At 37.9% G+C, this 21,228-nt stretch overlaps 1 long non-coding RNA gene across 1 annotated transcript; it reads left to right on the top strand.

Annotated features, from left to right (window-relative positions):
• The first annotated feature begins 532 nt into the window (after window positions 1-532).
• On the top strand, window positions 533-20,883 carry LOC121633944. The gene is made up of 3 exons (XR_006009154.1): window positions 533-544; window positions 1,996-2,004; window positions 20,803-20,883. It is a non-coding gene; the product is annotated as an uncharacterized LOC121633944 (long non-coding RNA).
• The last annotated feature ends 345 nt before the right edge of the window (window positions 20,884-21,228 follow it).

Below are 21,228 nucleotides of genomic sequence, written 5' to 3'. Positions count from 1 at the left end.
TGGTGATACAGCTGTCTTGCAAACCTACACAACAACCACCACACAACAAAAATGGACAAAACATGTTCAAACTTTAACTCCTTCATACCTGTAGCTCACACTTTGAGTACGCATGTAAATTAATGTTGAAGTTTAACTCTGAAGGAATTTAATTGAAATGGATTAGAACTATATTGTACTGTGTTGCACTAAACACTTTAATGTCTTGGACACCTGTTTAAAGACTGTTTTCTAGCACTTGCATGGGCGTGGATGGTACATTTGCAAATTAGCTATTTCTAATACACTACCACTCACTGAAGAATAAATAAATATAAAATGTAATGCATATACATACAATGTAAACTAAGTTTTACTCAGTGATTAATAGGAAAATAAAATGATACAGCTGTATTTTTATACATATTTTCTGTTACATAAACAACAAAAGTTTTAGAAATATTTTATAGAATAGATTAACTAAATAAATAAACTAGATTAAAAGTCCAATAACATTAAAAATGCAGGAAAGAGTCACTATGTGTGTAGAAGTAAAATATTGTTTGTGAAAGAAATGTGCAGTTTATTAATAATTCAAGCGTCAGAAGGTTATGAAGACTTTCTGTATAGCTGCCTATACAGAGTGTTGTTGTGAAGTGATGAGATTAAATCACATGTAAAAAAATGCTTTAATCTCCAGAGGAAATTGTAATGAAATAGTTTATTAAAAAGTAATTAGTTAAAAAACTACTTCATTTTCAATAGTAATAATTACAATAAAAATCTTCATTTATTATTTTTTCATTATATATAATATTTTACTTGATTAATTACTATTTGATTTTCATTGATTTTCACTGATGTTCAACCTCATCAGACAGCTGTGTAGGTCTGAGCGATCTCAAGTTTCTGTGGTAGGACACCATTTTTGGAGCCGCTTGAGTGACATGAGGAAGGAAGACAGAGAATTTAACCAGGAAGTGGTCTGAGAGATGCAGCGGGGTGACGGACAGGTCGGCTGCGGAGCAGTTTCTGGTCAGTACCAAGTCAAGAATATTACAAGCTTTGTGTGTTGGAGGAGTCTGAACCAGTTTGAGATTGAGACTTGCTAAATTAGATGACTGTGCTGTGACTCAGCTGGGCTGATGTCTGCAGGATCAGTGTTTGACAGAATCACTGGAAAGTGTACCAAAAGAGCAGGATAAATAGTCATGCATGACTATGATTAAAAACTAAAAGCAAAGTGAAGGATAAACGTAAGTCATTGACAGCTAACAGAAGTGAATGAGCCTTTAAAGCATATACTCATTATACTCATGTAGTTAAAGAGGCATTTGCAGGTTGATTATGCCAGTTAATTATAGGAAAATAAAAATCTAATTGAGTATTTCTTTGTGTTCGCTGTATTATAAGATTTTGACCAAACTGGATAATAATGGATGTGGTGACAAGTAATAATTCACATCTGTCTATGACCACTGCATGGTTTCTCTTTTTCTATATCGGCACCATATCCTGAGTTTCAAACCCTGGACATTTAGTGCATAAACACTCTCATAGGGAGCTGGATGTAATAAATAAATAATGGTTATTTTAGGTAAGTTTGTTACCAGTGAAATTACAGTGCTGGATAAACGTCTCCAGCAAGGAGAAAATTCCTAATGCGGTCAAACCTGAAACCTTAAATAATATTAAAGATCTACAGTTTCTTTTAACCCCACAAAATTTTGCAATTTTTGCCTAAAACTGTCATGATGCAGGTGTTTGGACTAAGTGAATTCTCAGAATCCCAGGGATAGGTATAAGATATTTTATTGTACACAGTGAATGATAAGATGTGCAATCCAGTCTCTCTATGGTCAGGCGTCTGTGGATACACAAGACAGGGATTAGGCAGCAGGTAGAAGCAGATGATTATGAACTGATGCAATGGTTGACGTACCAGCAGATGTAGTTACAGCAAATGATTAAGAACTGTCTCCAGAGTCTGGGTTGGGGGGGGAATCCAAGAGGAAGACCACTGAGGTGTGGGAGAGAGCTGCTGAGCAAAGGAGAAGGTTGTAGGGAAATCACAGACCATAGGCCGGGATGCTGTATGGCAGACAGTGGAGGATCCCGAGTATCTCCGGGGGGTAAAGGAAGGTTAAGTTCGTAATCCGATATCTTAGTCCTGTTAACAATTCCAGAGGTCAGTGAGCCAGGTGATCCAAACATAAACAAAGCAGAGTACCAGACAGGGGGCAGGCAGAGGCGAAATCCAGGTCCAAACAACAAGGTCAACCACAGGCAGGCAGACAGGCAGAATAACAAGGGCTGGATACGTGCAGGGAAGAACCAAGATGATCTAGCAGGGAAGAGTTGTCATCAACAGGTATATAAAGCGCTCAGCGCAGGTGGAGCGCATCAGCAATCATGATGAATGGGAGGAAGATGCCTTCAGGGCAGCTGGGAAATCTGAGCCCCGTAGCGTTTTATGGATAAAAGATTTGTTGTGAACCAACTATTTTCTTAAACTATTTTTGCTGGACCATTTTTTTGTTGCAGTGTCATCTGCAGTATCTACAGTATAGATCAACTGCATTTGCAGCTGATCAGAACTAAATGTTTACATATGATTGTTGTCTGGAATGCTGTACATTATTTAAATCGTAAGATCTTATCTTATCGTATCTTAGCTTTCTAATGGCGTATACTGGAGTAAAATACATATTTATTTGTCAGGTCATGACCACAGGGCTTCTAGTACCAGTTCAATAATACTCCATAAAAACTTTTGTTAAAATCAAAAATTTCAAGGCAGCTTACTGTGCTAAATTTCAAGCTGGCCAGCTTAAAAGCTAAAGTTTTGAAGAAAATAACCTTTAAAATGTACTTACTTTTTCCACGACTAATTTCTCAAACAATTTATCACTCAAATTAATAAAGATTCAAATTTTAAGAACTTCATGTTAAAATGTAAAGAAAAAAAATATTATGAAAAAATTTCTTAAAATAATTTATTAAAAAGACAAACTGAAAGCTCAGGTTTCCTCAGGTGTGATATCTAATGAGTCTATCATGAACAGGAAAGAGTTACAAGTTATGTCAAAGTTGCTGAGGGAGCCTTTGAGAGAAAACTAATTATATTTTGAGCCAAAAAATTTCTATATAAAACTTTATTTTTAAATTTTAGTTGCGTGTTCTAGCACTTCAAAACAATAAACATTTTCAAATAATTCAACTGATAACTTTGTAAAGCTAAAAAAACTGTATAACACATTTATTTAAATCAAATAAAAGTAAAACCGAACACTTGACAGCTCTCAGGTAAAAATAAGTTACGTCCACAATTTTCAAAAGTTAAATTCAACTTAAATTACATGTTAGAAAAGTTCATGATGCTATTCAAAACTTGTTTGCTCAGATGACTGTGAATCAGATTTTTGGGCAGAACATAAATAATTTATTGAGGCTAATTTAAAACAGAAAACCTGAAATCTAATTTTTATAGCAAACACATATGTGAGTTTTTGATGCATTTAAAAATCTTAACTGCCTGATTAAAAATCATATTAAGGCAAACAATTTTACATGTTCTTTTTACAGTATACCTTTAAGTCTTTTAACAAAGCAGATCAACAATTTAAATCCATTACAGAGAAAACGTTTGGAACAAAAATGGAAGAATCATTGAGGGGATATATATTACATAAAAAAAATTTAAATAAAATCCCTCAGATAATACAACATATAGACTTATAATTGCATACTAGTCCAAGACCATGGTCCTCAGCTGGAAAAGGATGGAGTGCTCTCTTCGGGTCTGCAATAGGGTCCTGCCCCAAGTGGAGGAGTTCACGTATCTCGGGGTCTTGTTCATGAGTGAGGGAAGGATGGAGCGGGAGATCGACAGGCGGCGTCTGCAGTGATGCGGACTCTGCATCGGTCTGTCGTGGTGAAGAAGGAGCTGAGCCAAAAGGCAAAGCTCTCGATTTACCGGTCGATCTACGTTCCTACCCTCACCTATGGTCATAAGGTAGTGTTCTGGGCACGTCCCACCGAAAGAGGCCCCGGGGAAGACCTAGGACACGCTGGACGGACTACATCTCTCGGCTGGCCTGGGAACATCTCAGGATCCCTCCGGATGAGCTGGTGAATGTGGCCGGGGAGAAGGAAGTCTGGGTTTCCCTGCTTAGGCAGCTGCCCCCACGACCCGACTCCGGATAAGCGGAAGAAAATGGATGGATGGATGAACTTATAATTGCATACTCGTAAAACATCAGAGTTTTGAACATAAATAATTGAATATCTTTTATGAAGAAAATATGAGAACTCGGTCTGATTTGATAACGTACTAGAAAAAAAAAACTGAATCTCTTGGTGAATCTTCTGCTTCAGTGTCTCAATTAATCTTACAAAACATAGCATTGGACCAAACATCCTGGGACGTTTGTGGTTTCCATGACTTTTTCTGATGTGCATCTGTTAATGTCACAATCTAAGAGTCATATTATCGTCATGGTTCTTTTGTAAATGTTTACCATGATTTCATTGTAGAATTTCCTTCAGCGTCGGTCTCAGACTTTAATAAATGACACATTCTTGACTCAACCTTCAGTATTATTATTAGGATTGTTGGACTTAAGCACATTAAAGTCAATATCCTATTTTTTTTTTCAAATGTTGAATAGTTTGCAAAGAATAGTGATATTGTTCCATGTTTAAAAACTGATATATGCAACTTGCATGGATTGGCATTGTCACATTTTCAGTCGTGAAGCATAAAAGTTTCCATGTGTGCCGTGTTCTTCCAGCAGTGTCCTGAACAGTGAGTGGTATTTGAGTTGGCAGCCACGTCTGCCTCTTCTTTATGGTATGAGGGGGAAAAAAACAGTAGTAATGAAACAGTCTGTGAGAGGAGAAAGCCCATGTGAGGAGGCATTTAGCGTCATCTGTGACGCTCTGCTTCTGTTTAACCACGACCAGCTAAGACTGTGTCATACATGTCTGAAGGCACCATGAACACAATGACTGAGTCAGAGTTGAAAAAAAAAGAGTAACAGCTAATTAGTAGTTCTCTTTAGAGTATGTGTTCACATCATCAGTCTTAAAGTGAATTTTATCGACGTACTTCCTTTTTACTCATGGGAAGAAAGTTCACCACAAAGGCAACTAATAAGTGCTTTTTGTCAGTAAATGATAAATCTTCCACTCTAGATATATAAAACACACACACAAAAAAATGTCACCAGGGATTCTCTTAACATGGAATAAAAACTGAAGTATTTTTCCTGGAGCATCTTTTTTAGGGGACAATTTCCTGGGAAACCAGTCTGCTGGCAACAGTGCAAGAGACAGCTCAATTTTATTAACATCAAGTTGGACTTCACTTGTATAACCCCTCATCATAAGAAGTAAAAATCACTGCTGGATTGTTTTGTTATTTTCAAACAGAAGATTTGAATTTGCTCTAGCACCTATCAAACAAAGCTGGTACTCACACACCGAGTTGTTTGTCCATTCAGACACTAAAAATGGTGGCACAAATATGACAGATGGCATGTATGTGGACCCATGACAAGTAGATAAAAATCTCATATGCCTGTCCTGAAAATGTTTCAGTAGGAATTTGATCAAATGTGAGATGCAAATAAAGGTCAAAATCAAAACATATAGATCAAACAGGCTTTTTTGTAGGTGTTGACATTTTGCACACGGGTACCAAATTTGATTAATGTTGCCAAAAGTAGTGGGCGGGGCTAATTCAATTAAATATTGCAGGGGTAGCCAGGGAGCCATTTTAGAAGCTACTCAGAATACATGGAAATTCAGGACGAGAGTCTCTTCAGCCATGCCGAGGTTGGTAAGTTTATGTATTTCGGTTATATAATTACGGTTACATTTGGTGAAGAAACTTGAGTTTCGTCCTGTAATATCATAAAAGGATTTGACATGTACTGAAGCAATTTCAAGGGTATGGGGTTAATGATTATGAAACAGGGCCCCACAGTGTGAAAAAAAAAAATCACTTCATGTTTTCAGTGGGTGGGGATATGGATCTGTCCATGGAAGACCAGAAATATAATTTAATCCCATCTGGAATGTATCATTTACTTGCATACATAAAATGAATTGTGGCGAGTGGGGGAAAAACGGAATAAAAAGAAATTAAAACTATTCTAAACCTGACAACGCCAACTGGAGAATTTCACTCCAATAATAGGACACGCAGGTCCGATGCACCAAGACAACAAAATGTGATTTACCTTAACAATAAGTTTATTAACAATAACTGATAAAACAGTTAAAAGAATTCGACCACCTGGTACCAGGGGATGGAGAACAGTGAGGTAAACAGCGAACAACCTGACAAATGGACCAAAATTAATCTAACACAATTCAAACTAAACCACAGCAAACCAACAAAATAAAGTCACACAAAAGTCCATCAAGCCGGCTGTACCGCGGGACCAATGAGCTCAATCTCGCCCTTAGTCACCAGAGGTAGATGGGGTCCGAACGTGCACCCCCCTGGACCCACGGCTGGCGAACCAGACGTATTGCTGGGTTTCCGGGAGAGAAGGCACGGAACTGGCGGTTCCTAAAAACCCAAATCCAGACAAGACAGCAGCGCAGCCAGGAGCACTGCAGGGGGGGGACGACACGCTGCAGCGCACAGTCAACCTCTAGGCCTAAAGAAGAACAAGTATGTTAATTTATTGTTCAAAATAGATCAGGAAGTTACAGTTAGGAGTCTTACCAGGTGACAAGCTCCCCCTCACGCAGGGAGGAAGGAGACACAGCCAGATGATAACGTCCAGGGCTCAGACCAAAATCAGCTCACTTAAGCTGAACATAAGACGCAGATCAACCCAGCCACAGCCAACAGACCACAACACTGCAGGGAGATTGAGCAGGTGTAACACCCAGAGACCGACATACCCCAATCACTCAGACAAGAAATGACACTTACGATCCAGAGTAGGGTCCAAGGCAACACCAGCCAAACCAACCGCTGACACACAGCCAAATGAGTGAAGGCATCCTGAAGAGCAGAAACCTGCTCTCATATAAGAGGGCTGCGTGCTCAACCCAGCAATCACCACAACAGGCCACACCTGTCGCAGCAAAGCGGAGGAGGGAAGGTAAACACTCCAGTGAGTGAGAGAGGTGACAACCTATCTTGCCACATTCGAAAAATAATTTTCGCCTTAGGGAACTTACAATGTTAGAACATGATCTGCAATATCTTGCTTTTAATTCTGAAATAACAAATTCTTAAATGTAAATGACCAAAATTTTGTTTTTAAAATCTGACATAAAAACTTTATTGGTGACTGGTTAATTCAGTTGGCAGGACATCGATCTCCCATGCGGGTGACCACAGTTTGAACCCCACAGGGGATGATTATTAACACCTTCCAGTTGGGTCCTTAGACAAGACCCTTAATGCTACTGCCTAATCACTGTGAGGTGCTTTGGAGAAAAGCATCGGCTAAATGACTGTAATGTAATATTGTAATTTTATTATTGTTTCTTAATGAAATGAACAAAAGACAACACAAATACTGATTTTGTTCATACATGTCAGCACTCAAATGTTCCTAAGAGTTCTTCTAAGTGTTTGTAGAACTTGTTCTTAGCCAAGAACAAATCTAAGATGAGGAGATTTCCATGAATACCAGAATCTTTTGTAAAAAGTTTGAAAGTAAAATTTAAGAACAAATTTGTTTGTAAAAACTGTTGGTAAAGGAGGCCCAATACCCCTTCCTGTTTTCATTCCTCATCCATTCATCCATCCTCGCCTTCTCTTCCTTCATGTCTTTTCCCAGCCACCGTCTGTCCGCCCTTTAGGTCTACACTTCCTCCTTTTCCTTTCAGCCTCTCTACCTCTTAAATTCCTCATTGTGTCATTAGTCCATTTATCTCTCCTATTACCCTTCTCTCTGAAAGAGGCTAATATCCTGAGACAATACCCCCAACCTGAGTCCTTCCACCCAGCACAGCATCATGACACCTCATAAGATTCAATCCTGCCATATAACTCAAACTGTGGCGTTTTTGCTCATATAAATTGAAGCGGTATAGGGGAAAATTCATGTTTGGAACAATTCATTTTAAGGTGGAGACGGTTTCAATATCTTTTATGTTTGCAAATTTTTTTCTTTGATAGATTTTAAAGTTCTGTTCAAATATTCAAAGTAATCAGTAATCACATTACTAGTTGGTCATTTATAGGAGGAATAAATAAATAAATAAATAAAATAAAACACTGATGGAAAATACCATTACATGTACTGGAAAACTCTTTCTGGGACCAGTCAGCTCCAGAAGTTTTTCCCTAAACTAAATGTGATGTTTGTACCAGAGCACGGTGACCAGGATGTTGTAGCTGTGTATGATTCTTCTACCTGATGCTGAGGTTCCTGTTGGATGAGAAAAAATGTTAAATTGTCTTGTTTTATCTGACACTAACCCAGTCCAATAAATGACACCAAACAAGAGTCAACAGCAGGATAGGCTGTTTGGCATTAGCCCCTAAAGCTAAGCTAGCATTACAATGTTAACCTACTGATGTGTTTTTCATCATCATCATCATCATCATTTACTTTTATTTCCAAAACAATGTAAAACAAGCATGAAGAATAAAAGTGTTCAAATGGGAGTAGTAAGGAACATATTTTTTCTACCCCTTTTAAACAATTACATAATAAACTACAATTCTGATAACACCAAACGCCACTAACTCACTTCATGAACCCTTATCTCCCGGATTACTAGATTAATACAGACTTTATTCTAAATATACTAAATAAATAACAATAATAATAATGACAATTATTACTGAAATAATTATGGCCATCACTACAAAAATAAGACATAAACTCACACCAGCAGCCTGAGATGAAAGTTGGTGGTGAAAAGCTCGTTAGAAGTGATGAAATGTGAACTTTCCCAACAATCTGCCTCCCTGATGAGGAAGCTGCTGGCATGTTTCAACAACATTTTTCTTTTTTCTTTCTTTTTTTTAATTGGCCTCTTTGGATTTAAAGAATGACCTTTTGTATGGTCATGTTTTTATTGGATTTAGGAAGGGGTAATAAATAATCATAACCAGATATGACAAGGACAAGAGTTTAAGTATTGTGGTTTGCACCTAATCAGAAATACCTGCCATCCTGTTCATTCCAAGCCACACCAAGTGTTTCCATTAGTGAGAAAACAACAAAACAAAAGAAAAAACATCACAAAAATGTCATCACTTTTGCCACGCCAGTAAAACCTATTCAAACAGGGTATTTTTAGCCACAACGGTTCCACCCAGTCAGTCGTTGTTCTCCTTGGTGACATTGGTTCTTGTTTGTGATCTACATCGTGTTAAATAAAAAGTGATGATAATTTTTCAACGGTTGCTATTCAACATGTTCAAGGACTTGGGAAGTTGCCTCTTTATGCAAGAAGTACCGGATTCCCACAGCCTTGCTAGCAGTCAACGCTTGGATATATTTTTTATTAGTTGATGATTTGAGAGGAAAAGGTTTCCGTCCTCACATCCCCTTTGGCACTTGTGTTGTTTGTGTCACTACTGAGGTTGTAAAATTTAACGGATATTACAATAAATTAGACCATAAATATGCCAACCCATAAATCTAGTCTGACAGTAGCCTCCTGCAGGGATGGTTTTATTCTAGATCACATTTTCCTTTTCCTTAGTGGTGTGTTATTTAATCTTTCCTGCTGACACAGGCCTTTGTTATTGAACCACTGCAAGTATACAATCTTTCATTTGGATGATTCAGTCATTCAGGGTGACCACAATCACCCCATGATGCAGAAAGAGTTAATCACTGCAAAGAAAAGTGGGAAACCTGTCCATCTCTGGAGGATTTATAATCAGAAAGTGTTTTATTAAAACTTTCCAAAAAGCAGTGTTTGGTTATTTGGCAGTCGGAGTCTCATTGTAAAATCTCCCACAGCTTTTAAAAAATGTTCCACGTGTTCAGTTGACCTGTAACTGAATCGAATCCCAGTGTAATGATCTACCAACAAAGAGTCCAGTCAGAAAACATTTCAAGACTATTAAAAATCTCCTTGAAGCTTCATGTCAGTCCCATGATCGCATCCTAATTTAAGGATTAAGAGATGCAATTTGTTCTTATTTGAACAGAACTTTTAACTTCAACTGCCAGAAAAAAAGGCATGCACAACAAGTACCGGCAGCTTACAGTAAATGATTATTTATTGCATATTTGGTCCAGAAAACTTTTAAATAAAAGCCATCTTTAATTAAAGCGTCTGTATAGATATTGTTGCACATTCAGTTTATAAGTCAATGCCTAGTCTCTTTGCAAAAGGCTTATTATCTTGAGGGTTTACATTTTCACAAGTGGAGAATAAATATAGCTTTAACATATTAATGTGAATCTTTTTTACATATCTAAAGACCTGTGGATGATTTTAGTGCTAAATTAGTCTAGTCAAGTTAAGTTGACTTTATTTATAAGCACACTTAAAAACAACAGGTGTTGACCAAGGTGCTGTACAACTTTAAGAGAAATAAAAAATATAAATAGCTAAATTAAAAGGGCACAAAAAGACAACAAAGCAAATATAACAGTAAGAACAATAAAATGGTAAGTATCTCTTGTTTACCCATTCCCTTTATGCCCCTAGGAAACAAGATACCCTTACTTTATAGTTACACATAGTCAGAAGTTCTCTAGTAGATACCTGTCAGATGACGTGACAAGTATCCATGAAAACCAAAATGGCAACAAACTGATGACAACAAACAAAGATGGCGTTTACAGCTATTCAATTCTTCAGTCATCGTTTCAGTTTCTGGGCTGTGGGCATATTTTTCCATTTGTCTTCAATAAGATGAAAAAATGAAAGAAGATTTTTTATTGTGTTATAACACACTCAGGTGGCTCTATTGACAAATGTTAGCAACATTAGCAAAGTAGTTAAAGTTAATTAATGTTACTGATTAGCTGTTAGCAATCAGTTAGTAATTTTGACAACAGCCCTATAATGAACGGCTGGAAGACAATTTTATGATAATTTTCACATCTTTACTGATGTTGAATGTATGTTAGGACACATTTTCTCTTTGGATTTGTGTGTTCAAACTTTTGACTGGTAGTGTACATTTATGGGTGTCCCACATTCCTTCTGACACCATCTTTGCTATGATGTATCCACTGTATGTTGGGAAATTTTTCATGCTCCTTTGTTTCAACTGTCTTGGGCTGTCTTCATTTGGGGGTTGTGTGGCCCTCACCCAGTTGTCTCAGATTTTCAAGCAGCCGAGGGTATGTGACATCATTACTGGGTAGTTGGGGTCAGAGCTGGCTCCAGACTTCAAGTGGGCCCTAAGCAGTATAAGTTTTGGGGGCCCTATCTCTTCAGTCGTCAAGTTTTTGGGTAGATATGACACCCTAAGTCATAGTTTATTAACTTATTCAAACACTCTAGGAGACTATTGTGCAACATTATTGCATATAAATGACAGTTAATTAGGCTCCGTAAAGCTGTAATAACATGCATCCCTGTTTAACATACAGAAGGAAAATATATAACAAAAAACCATATGTACACAACTTAGTTTTTGCACAATTAGTTAAAGCGATACTGTATAATCATGTAGCAGTAGCGCCAACAACTAAAGTAGATCTGTTTGTGTGGAGCATGTGACAATGAATTTTTAAAATATAGATTAAATACATTGAGAACTTAATGCAACTATTAAAGTGGTTTTGGGCACAGCCATCTTTAAATCTGGAATCACTGGGTCCTCTGAAATTTAGGAATTCACAGCTCGGAAAAACAAGATCACTTTGTCATTTATGACAAAAATTCCTTGGAATTCCAAGTTCCGAGGACAGCTGGAACACACGATTAGCTCTTCCACCTAATCCAAAAAAGAAGTGAGATAGCCCCTCATGTAAATGTGCAAAACAGAGGGGGAGGGGTAAGGGGTGCGCCACAATTAGGAGCCAATGTAAGGCAGCATTTACTTTACCATCAAGTGAACAGCTCATACCCACAAATTAACAAGAAAATAAAACTCGAACAAGGTAAATCAGGCATCAATATGCAAAGAAAATGATATAATAACCCTCCTTACCTTAAGTCTGGGATGCTAGCACATATGCTAGCTTATATTAACAGCTAACTAGTGGAGAGTTCAGCTTCCTCATGGAAAATATGGGTTCTTCTGGGCTTTACACAGCTTGCAGTGCTTATAGTTGTTTTTAATTATTTGAGATAGCCAATAATTAATTGTTATTGGCTATAAATGAATAAAATAAATTGGCTAAATATAATTGGATGTGATTTTAAAAGCTGTAACTTCATCTGACAAAAATTCAAGTAACTTAAAGGAAACTTCAGAAATGTGAATTCAGCTTAAATTAATGGCATGATAAGCTCCCAGAGGGAAACTGATTTGAAGATTTCTTGATGTGTTGATGAATATTTACTCCCTTTGCTTTAAAGACCCTAGCTAAACTCTGGTACTACCAATTAGCTTCAGAAGCCGCGTAATTATATTAAATAAGGTCCATCTGTGTGCAAATCTGTCACATGTTCTCACTACACCTGTTCTCAAAGGCTCCAGAGCCTGCAGCATCACTATTCTGAAGGCACCACCAAACAAGCAAGACTATGAAGACCTCGGAGCTGTCCAAACAGTCCAGGGACAGAAGTATAGATCAGGTTTTGCCTATTTTTTAAAAGAGGAGAAACTTTTAAAATTCCACAGAGCATCATCAAATCCATTATCCAGTCCTCAAAACTCACAGACCAGGCAAGGAGGGCATTAATTAGAGGGCACTGGAGCAGCTTGAAAGCTGCCCAAGACCGGTTATTGACATCTACTATCCTGCAACTTTTGGATGCATTCCTTCTCCAACACACCTGAATCAAATGATTGCTCTGCAGAGCTGAATACATGTGGATGAAGGAATTTAGCCATTTGATTTAGGTGTGTTAGAGATATGCATCTAAAACGTTGCAGGAATGTAAACGTCGAGGACTGAGGATTGGGCACCCCTGCTCCACAGGATCACTGTAAGTGGTACACTCCACAGGGCTGGGCTTTATGGAAGAGTGGCCATGAAAAAGAAAAGAAAGATATGTTTAATAAAAGGCATGTAAAGGACTCCCTAAACATCTGGAAAAAGGTCATCTGGTTAGATAATATTAAATTGGAAATTTCTGACAACCAAGGGAAACTATAAAGATCCAACTTAAAAGCCCTCTATGTCTGATGCTGCAACACTGTGGACTCCTGGTAAACATAACTGTGCACAATGGGACAAAAAAGGTGATCCATTCACCTTGTAAATAGTTTTTGTTTTGTTGTTTCTTCCTCTTTCAATCAGTGTCTGTGAAGGACAGTCCAGATGATTCTGTTTGACAAACCAGCTGATGCATTAACCCTTTAAGCCCTATAGGGTTTTTGGAGGTGTGGTTTGCCTGAACAGACCTACCCAAATAAAATCAACAATAACTCTGTAAGTTTTAGGTCAATATACATAAGCGTGGTCTCAATGGATAGGTAAGACCCTATGTAATATAAATCCAGAAACATTGTGAATGTTAATATGCCTGTGCAAATTGTCATAAACCATAGGTAAAAAAAAATATCCTCTGCAAATTTTTTGTTTTTTTGTACACCGATGTGCATAAAGATACCACTGCATGAATTCAGCAACTCCTTGACTACAACTGTACAAGGTTTCATGAGAACAGAACAAAGCTCATTGCGTTTATGCAGGTTTTAGTGTGGATAGTACCTGGCGGACTTTCTTTTTGGCCACTTGGATACGCAAACTGTGCCAAATTGTGCTGTGTCTGTATTTCCTCCAGAACTTCCAACACGGTGTATTTGGTTCTTTGTAATTTCTTGGACATGTTTATGGCTTTTATCCTTCGTTCTAAATGGATAAAAAGTTATAATGAAGCAAAGAAATGAACGCTGTTCGATATTCGCTCTTTCCGGTGCGCCCACGTGCGTAACTGCAGCAAAATGGCAATGATACTCCTTTGTTTACGCGCAAGTATTTATACCTGACAGATAAAGTGTCGTTCAAGTGTAAGACATCGTCGGAAAGCTTGTAAGATGTAGAATTCGACCAAACTTTATTTACACTGCCCGGACCCACAACAAGACAACAAAATGACTGTGAATGGGAGCATATGACATGTTAGCGCATGACGCAGTTTCACCATTATGGATTACTGCGCTGTGAGTTTTGGTCGAAGGACAATGTGGATAGACTGAAAATGAGCACAAAAGGTAAGGAAATAAAATATGTGGCTGTTTGTGAGAATAGCTTTGGGGTTTGGTGTATTTGGTGATAAACATGCTGTCTGATAAGGCTGCTGTGATATGCGACGGTTAGCTTTGTGTTTGTTTTGAGACTAAAGTGAGGTGCTTGGCGAATATCTTTTTATGCTTGGTATTATATGAAAGTGCAGCTTTTCTAGTTTCATTTGATACCCAATATGTTTGGGTGGAGTGAACGGATCACGCGTTGTGTTGAATTTTGTTTCGGGTGTTACTGGTTATGGTGGTGCTGTTGTTTGTGGCATACGTATTTTAAAGTTGTTATTAAACAAATTCTTTGTTGACCAAATGCACTTGAAGAGTTGATTTAGTGGCATTAGGTATTCTTCTTTAAGACACATTATAAATAAAATATCCTAACATCACTAAAGTAACTTTTTTACACACATGAACTTGTGGTTACACCTGTTGGACCCACTGGTGGGTCCGATGGCTTCACAGGTTAATTTACCAGATTTTTATGAAGAGAAAGATGAACAAAATGAGTTAGAGCAGTGGTTTTCAAACTTTTTCTACCATGACCCCCTTTGGAGTCCCCCTCGCCCTTACATACACAGACCAGGTAATATATATATATATATATATATATATATATATATATATATATATATATATATATATATATAACTTACTATAACTATTTGAACTATAACTTTGTAACTTACCATATTTGTAACATCACAGACGTGAGGAAGATGTAATAAGAAACACATTTACTGTTAAACCAAGAGCAAGATATCTGCCCTCTTTCATCCCAGTTACCTGTTTCTCCATATCTCTCTCTCTCTCTTCTCCCTTGTGTGTTCAGTAAACCCTGATCTCTGGGCTGCAGTTCTTCTTCTTCTTCCTATTTTTATGGTTGGCAAAAACTAAGGAGTGCATTACTGACACCAAGTGTTCTGAAGTGTGGACCAGAAAGTTTCCAAGTCCCCAAGTTGTGAAAACATTAGTTTGTCTGCTATATTTTTCCAGTCCCATCCCCTGTCATGTTGTCACACCCCCCAGTTTGAGAATCATTGAGTTAAAGGGACAAAGAGTGGACTTACCTGAAATAAGTCTCCAAAATGAACATCATGTTTCTAAAACGTGACAGTTACTCAGTGGGTGTTTTGGTGCAACTGTGCTTTTTTTCTAATTTTTTTTTGTAAATATAGAGGTGTTTTTATCTTTTATACATTTTATATCTTTATTTCTTTATTTATGTCTGCCTGTTATATTTCTTTTTCCTTATTTATGTGTGCTCAAGCCAAAAGAATTTTGTTATGCTGGTGTAATGACTATAAAGATCTTGAATCTCAAATAAAAAATATGAAATGTATATTATAATAAAGTAATTTATAAGAATCTGGTTACTAAAGTCAGATGAACTTAAAGTTTGGTCAGGGATGTGAAGATAACTAAAAGGAAGCTGTTTTTTTACTCAAATAAACATCAAATTAGCTCAGTTTACATGATCTCAAGAACTGACTTGCTAAAAAGAAAACAAAAGTTAAGTGCATGAACTGAAAGGTTTGTGTAAACATGGTGGCCCTGTAGGACTTTGACTGGACCGAGACCAGTAGCCGGGTCAAAGTGCTTGTGTGAAAAATGTCTTCTTGGTAGTGAATCTTTATTTAAAAAGACTTTTCTGCTGGCATTCCATATATGTTTGTAATGATCACTTAGATTACTTAACCTCTTCTTAATGAGAGTCCCCTGCACAGGAGGCAGAATGAGATACATGCAGTACAGAAGATCTTTACACAAACTAAGAAGCACCAAACCTAACATGTAGTATACGAAAATGCCAGAGAGAAACTCAGCTAAAAGACTCTACCATGCACTGCCACCCAAACAAAAGACATGTTAAACCCCAAGCAATTATATGCGAATGTAATGAAAACACAAGAACAGAACTGTTCACTTTAGAGATTTAGGTGTCCATCATTAACATCAGCCGATGGCTTCCTGGGATATTTACCTGCATAACACCTCCATTAAAACACCTGAAAAACTGCTCAGGTTCACTTTTTTACCTTCTACTTTTGCACAGATCCTCATCTGACATTACTTTACTACTTCCTAGATGAACTGGGCCGCTATGGTTTCAACTGAAAGTAAAGTGGTTTTCTCTTAGAAAGAGATGACCTTTAACACTTTCAACTGCTTTCCAGGTGAATTTAATCTGACATAGTAACATATATCTTTATATATATATATTACATTTCTGTTGCAATCTGACATGTCTCAGCTTTTTTGAGACATAGATGATACACACAGCCCCTTGTAGTTTTAAAGATATACTAAATTTATTTTTGGTATGTCATTTTAGACAGGAGGCAGAAAAAATAGGCCTTGTCAATACTGAACTTGCAGTGTTTGCGTGACATTAAGAACAGCTGTGCCTCACACTCTTGCTTGACATCCAAAGAAGAGGAAGAGAGAGGCACAGAGAGGAAAAATAAAACAGATAATCCACTATTCTGTGGTAAACACATTTTAAAGTCCTGTTGTTTTTATACTTCCTTCATTCTTCAATTTTCAGCAAATAAGGCTGTTTTCTGTCTCCCTGAATGACCTCTCCTTGTTGTGTATCTGATGACGTAACTTAAAATTCCTCATTAAAACTCACAAATTCAAATCGTGTGGGTAAGCAGTGTTAGTGTTCATGTTTCAGTATCATTTTCTTGGGTGTGGGTCTTCATGTGACGCTCACACAATGCAAATAGATGAGACAATGCACTGTGAATGTGCAGAGGCCCTCACTTTTAATCCATGGTTATGCAACAAGCAGGATAAAATTTATAGTTTTTACCTTCAGCTGCTTTGCACAGCTTACATGAACACATGGTTTACATTGCTGGACTCTGGCTCTGAATGTACTGTGCGATTCAGAGGAGGGAGCTTGCATACTTTCGAACCAGCTTTAAGGTTCATCAAGAGGCTCATATGTTTACAGCTCATTTCTTTAAACTCTGGTTTTCAGATTTTGTTTGTGTTTTAAATAACAACAGAAATAAATAGGTTACTGCAACCCAAAACAAAACCTATGTCTAAAGTAAAATACATAAATGTTTTTGAACATGCATTAGTAAAAATACAACAAAATTAAATTAAACATTTATCTGATCTCTGTCACTGTTTGCATTGCTGGTCTGGTCTCAGTGCATTCACCAGAATTATTCATGGGACAATAATTAATCCCAAACCCCAGCCTGTGTTCCCACTGAGCATTCCTTCATTTTAGCTCTGCCTGCATGACCACAAATGATTTAGAGGAGCTGATCCAGCCCACAGAGAGTTATGATCCAGCTCATAGTTTTGAAGAAGTCCTTGAAACAGACCATCCTCCTCAAAACATGCATATATGGTAAATGTGTATGCAGGCAGATATGGACAGGGTTTAAACAGTTGCGAGGATACTTACATCCTATATATGCACATTTGTCATATTATATACTCTCATTAGCCGCTTTACTTCTCTTCTTCATGACATAGATTCAAGGTGTTCCTCAGAGATTTTACTCCATATTGACATGCTAGATGGCACATAACACAATAATTGTAGTTCTACACATCTGTAAGCACATAGTGCAGTATGTGAACATTATTTCTACAAAGCAACTATCTATCTATCTATCTATCTATCTATCTATCTATCTATCTATCTATCTATCTATCTATCTATCTATCTATCTATCTATCTATCTATCTATCTATCTGGAGAAAAATGAAAAACCTTAAAGAAACATAATCATCACCTTAAATTGAATTAAATTAAACTAAAAGTACAGTAGATCAAGTCTCTCGATCTTTGCTCAGCTGTAATATTTCCAAAACTGTGTGAGAAGTATAAACAACATAAAGAAAGTTAAAACAAAAACACTGTTTATTTCACCTTCTGATAAACACCTGAAAAGAAAAGCATTTATGCACCACAACACACTTTCCTGTCGTCTCCTGCTGTGGTAGATACTTGGTGGTATTTCCTCTGTAATCCTCTGTCTGCTCAGACTGTGGGAAGATATTCCTCTACAAAATTTGGCACACTATAAGTTCCATGGATGCATTTCAAGTAATTCTTTCTTTTTTTTTTAAATGGGAAAATACAGCTGCAGTTAATGGTATTTTAGCAGGTTTAACTGAGCATGCAGGGGGGCCAGCCAGTAAGGAGTTGCATGGTCAATGAGTGAAATGACCAGAGCCTGGACCAGGAGCTGGGCCTTGTGTTCAGTCAGGTAGGGTCTGATCCTCCTGATGTTGTAGAGAGCAAATCGGCAAGATCGAGCAACCAAGGCAACATGGTCCTTAAAGGTCAGCTGGTTGTCTACCATGACACCAAGATTCCTGGTAGAAGACGTAGACACAAGCGTGATAGACTCAAGCTGCACGCTTATCTGTGGTGGTAAGGAAGGATTAGCTGGACAGACAATAAGCTCGGTCTTGGACAGATTTAGCTGAAGGTGGCAATCCTTCATCCATGCGGAGATATCAGCAAGGCCTGCTGATATTCGCATTGAGACGGTTGTGTCCTCAGGTGGGAAAGAAAGGAAAAGCTGAGTGTCAAGCACCGAGCCCTGAGACACCCCTGTTGTCAGCCCATGTGATCTGGACAGTCCCCCTTGCCAAGATACTTCGAAGGATCTTCCTGTGAGGTAGGACGTAAACCACGAGAGGACAGATCCTGAGATGTCAAGCTCCAAGAGTGTGGAGAACAATATATGATGGTTGACCGTGTCAAAGGCAGCAGAAAGGTCCAGCAGTATAAAGAATGAGGACTGACCAGTGGATCTGGCAAATCGTAGGGAATCAGTAGCTGACAGGAGAGCAGTGAGACCGGCCAGTAGTTTCCAACCTGGGATGGGTTGAGTGTGGGTTTCCTTAGCAGACGGGTAACCCGAGCTTGCTTAAAGGCAGAGAGAAAGACACCAGATTTAAGAGAGGAGTTGATAATGTGGGAAGTTGCAGCAGAAAGTCTGCCTCATGAATCAGCCCAGCTCATTTCTCTTACATTCATATCTAGCAGTGTTTTTTTTTAAACCATTTCACAGTTGTTTAGTCTCACCTTATCTTTGCCACGTTATATCATCAAATTAGATCAAGGCAACAGTGTTATTATAAGAATAAAAATGGCAAAAACAACAGCAAAAAAAAAAAAAAAAAAAAGAGAGACCCGCATGTTGCTTCATTTCATTCACAGATTACTGGATAATCTTTTCCATGGTAACTGAGACTAAAAACAAATAAACCCATATTGCCCTCTTGTTTGCACAATTGTTGATCTTTAGCCTTTAAAAACACCAATCCATAAACACCACTTCTGAAACGTTCCTCATCAGTCACACTCCACCTCTTTTCAAACATTCCTTCCCTTGTTGACATTTACTGCTGGCCTGCAGCTCAGCGTCTCTGCCTAAGAGCTCTCTGTTCACCACTTCTAGCTCCAGCATCTGGGAACCAGTAAATGCTGCCTTAACTCTGGGCCCATATCCAGTCCGTGTGATCCAAGAGGCTTGAAAACAGATGTGGAGCTTCCGTTCATGGCGTCCCATCTCATCAGCGTGTACTTAAGCTGCGCCAACAAACACAAGACTTGAAAATCCTCAAACCTCAGTATGCTGCTGATGACAGAAATGAGTGATAGCTGTAGAGAGTAACCTCCAGAGCTTGCAGACATTGATAAAAGCTCACTTTGTCAAATGAAATCTGCAAGCCACAATGCAGAGAAGTGGTTTAGCTCTTCATTACCCTTGATTTGAACCAGAATAAATTGTCACAAGCATAGGGTGGATCTAAAACAATTTGAAGGGTAAATGTGGAAGAATAACAGCCATGTAATCTGTCTGTTAGATTACATGTTAAATAACTGCTGTCGTGGGAAGAAAGAGTTTCACTTTGCTTTCATGTTTACCTCTAAACCGTGCAAAACACGAATGTTAACGATTACATCTTACATGCTTTTTGCTTCTCCAGTATCGATAAAAAAATTGTCTCACAAACACATTATAAGAACAATCTGTTCATTTATGACTTGGAGTAAAGATGAATTATGAAATTCTAAGTGAAAATTAAACTGGAGCTGGCTAAAGAAGCAGCCACGAATAAAGGGCTGAAACTCTCTTGTAACAGTTGGACATGTACTTAAAACTCTGTATTTCTGTGTATCTATTAGTTTATGTTTGCTAAAAGATACAATGGCTGTATTTTCAGTGCAAATTGTTGATCAAAACAATAACTAGAAACATTCAGAGAGAACAGGCCTCCACCAAGCCATTGTCTTTTTTTTTTTTTTTTTTTTTTTGTCAATGATTGTGGGCATTATTTTTTAATAATAATAATAATGATAATAATACATTTTATTTAAAGCGCCTTTCAGGGCACCCAAGGACGCTGTACGAAACAAATAAAAGAAAACATTTTAGGAAAATCAGACATAAACAACACAATTAAAAACCAAAACATAAAAGGCAGAGTGGTGAGGAAGTGAGTGAAAACAAGGTTACAAACAGTATGCTGTTCTGAAAAGATGGGTTTTGAGTTTGGAAATGAAGGTGAGGAGAGAGTCGGTCTTGCGGAGGTCAGGAGGAAGTGTGTTCCACTCCCCACGGTGCTGAGGCAGGCAGGAGGGACAGAGAGATGGATAGAAGAGGAGGGGCAAAGACATCTGGAAGGGGTAAATATCTGGAGAAGGTCTGAGAGGTAAGTGGGTGAGAGTTTATGTATGGATTTGTATGTATGGAGGAGAATCTTGTATTCTATCCTGTACTTAATGGGATGCCAATGGAGTTCTTGCAGGATAGGAGTGATGTGATGAAAGGAATGAGTTCAGGTGATGATACAGGCAGCAGAGTTCTGAACCATTTGGAATTTATGAAGGGATTTTAGTGGGAGCCCAGAGAGTTGCAGTAATCCATGTGGGAGGTGACAAGGCTGTG

Source organism: Melanotaenia boesemani, chromosome 22 (assembly GCF_017639745.1).
Source record: "Melanotaenia boesemani isolate fMelBoe1 chromosome 22, fMelBoe1.pri, whole genome shotgun sequence".
Lineage (NCBI taxonomy): Eukaryota > Metazoa > Chordata > Actinopteri > Atheriniformes > Melanotaeniidae > Melanotaenia > Melanotaenia boesemani.
This window is presented reverse-complemented; position numbering and strand designations above follow the sequence as displayed.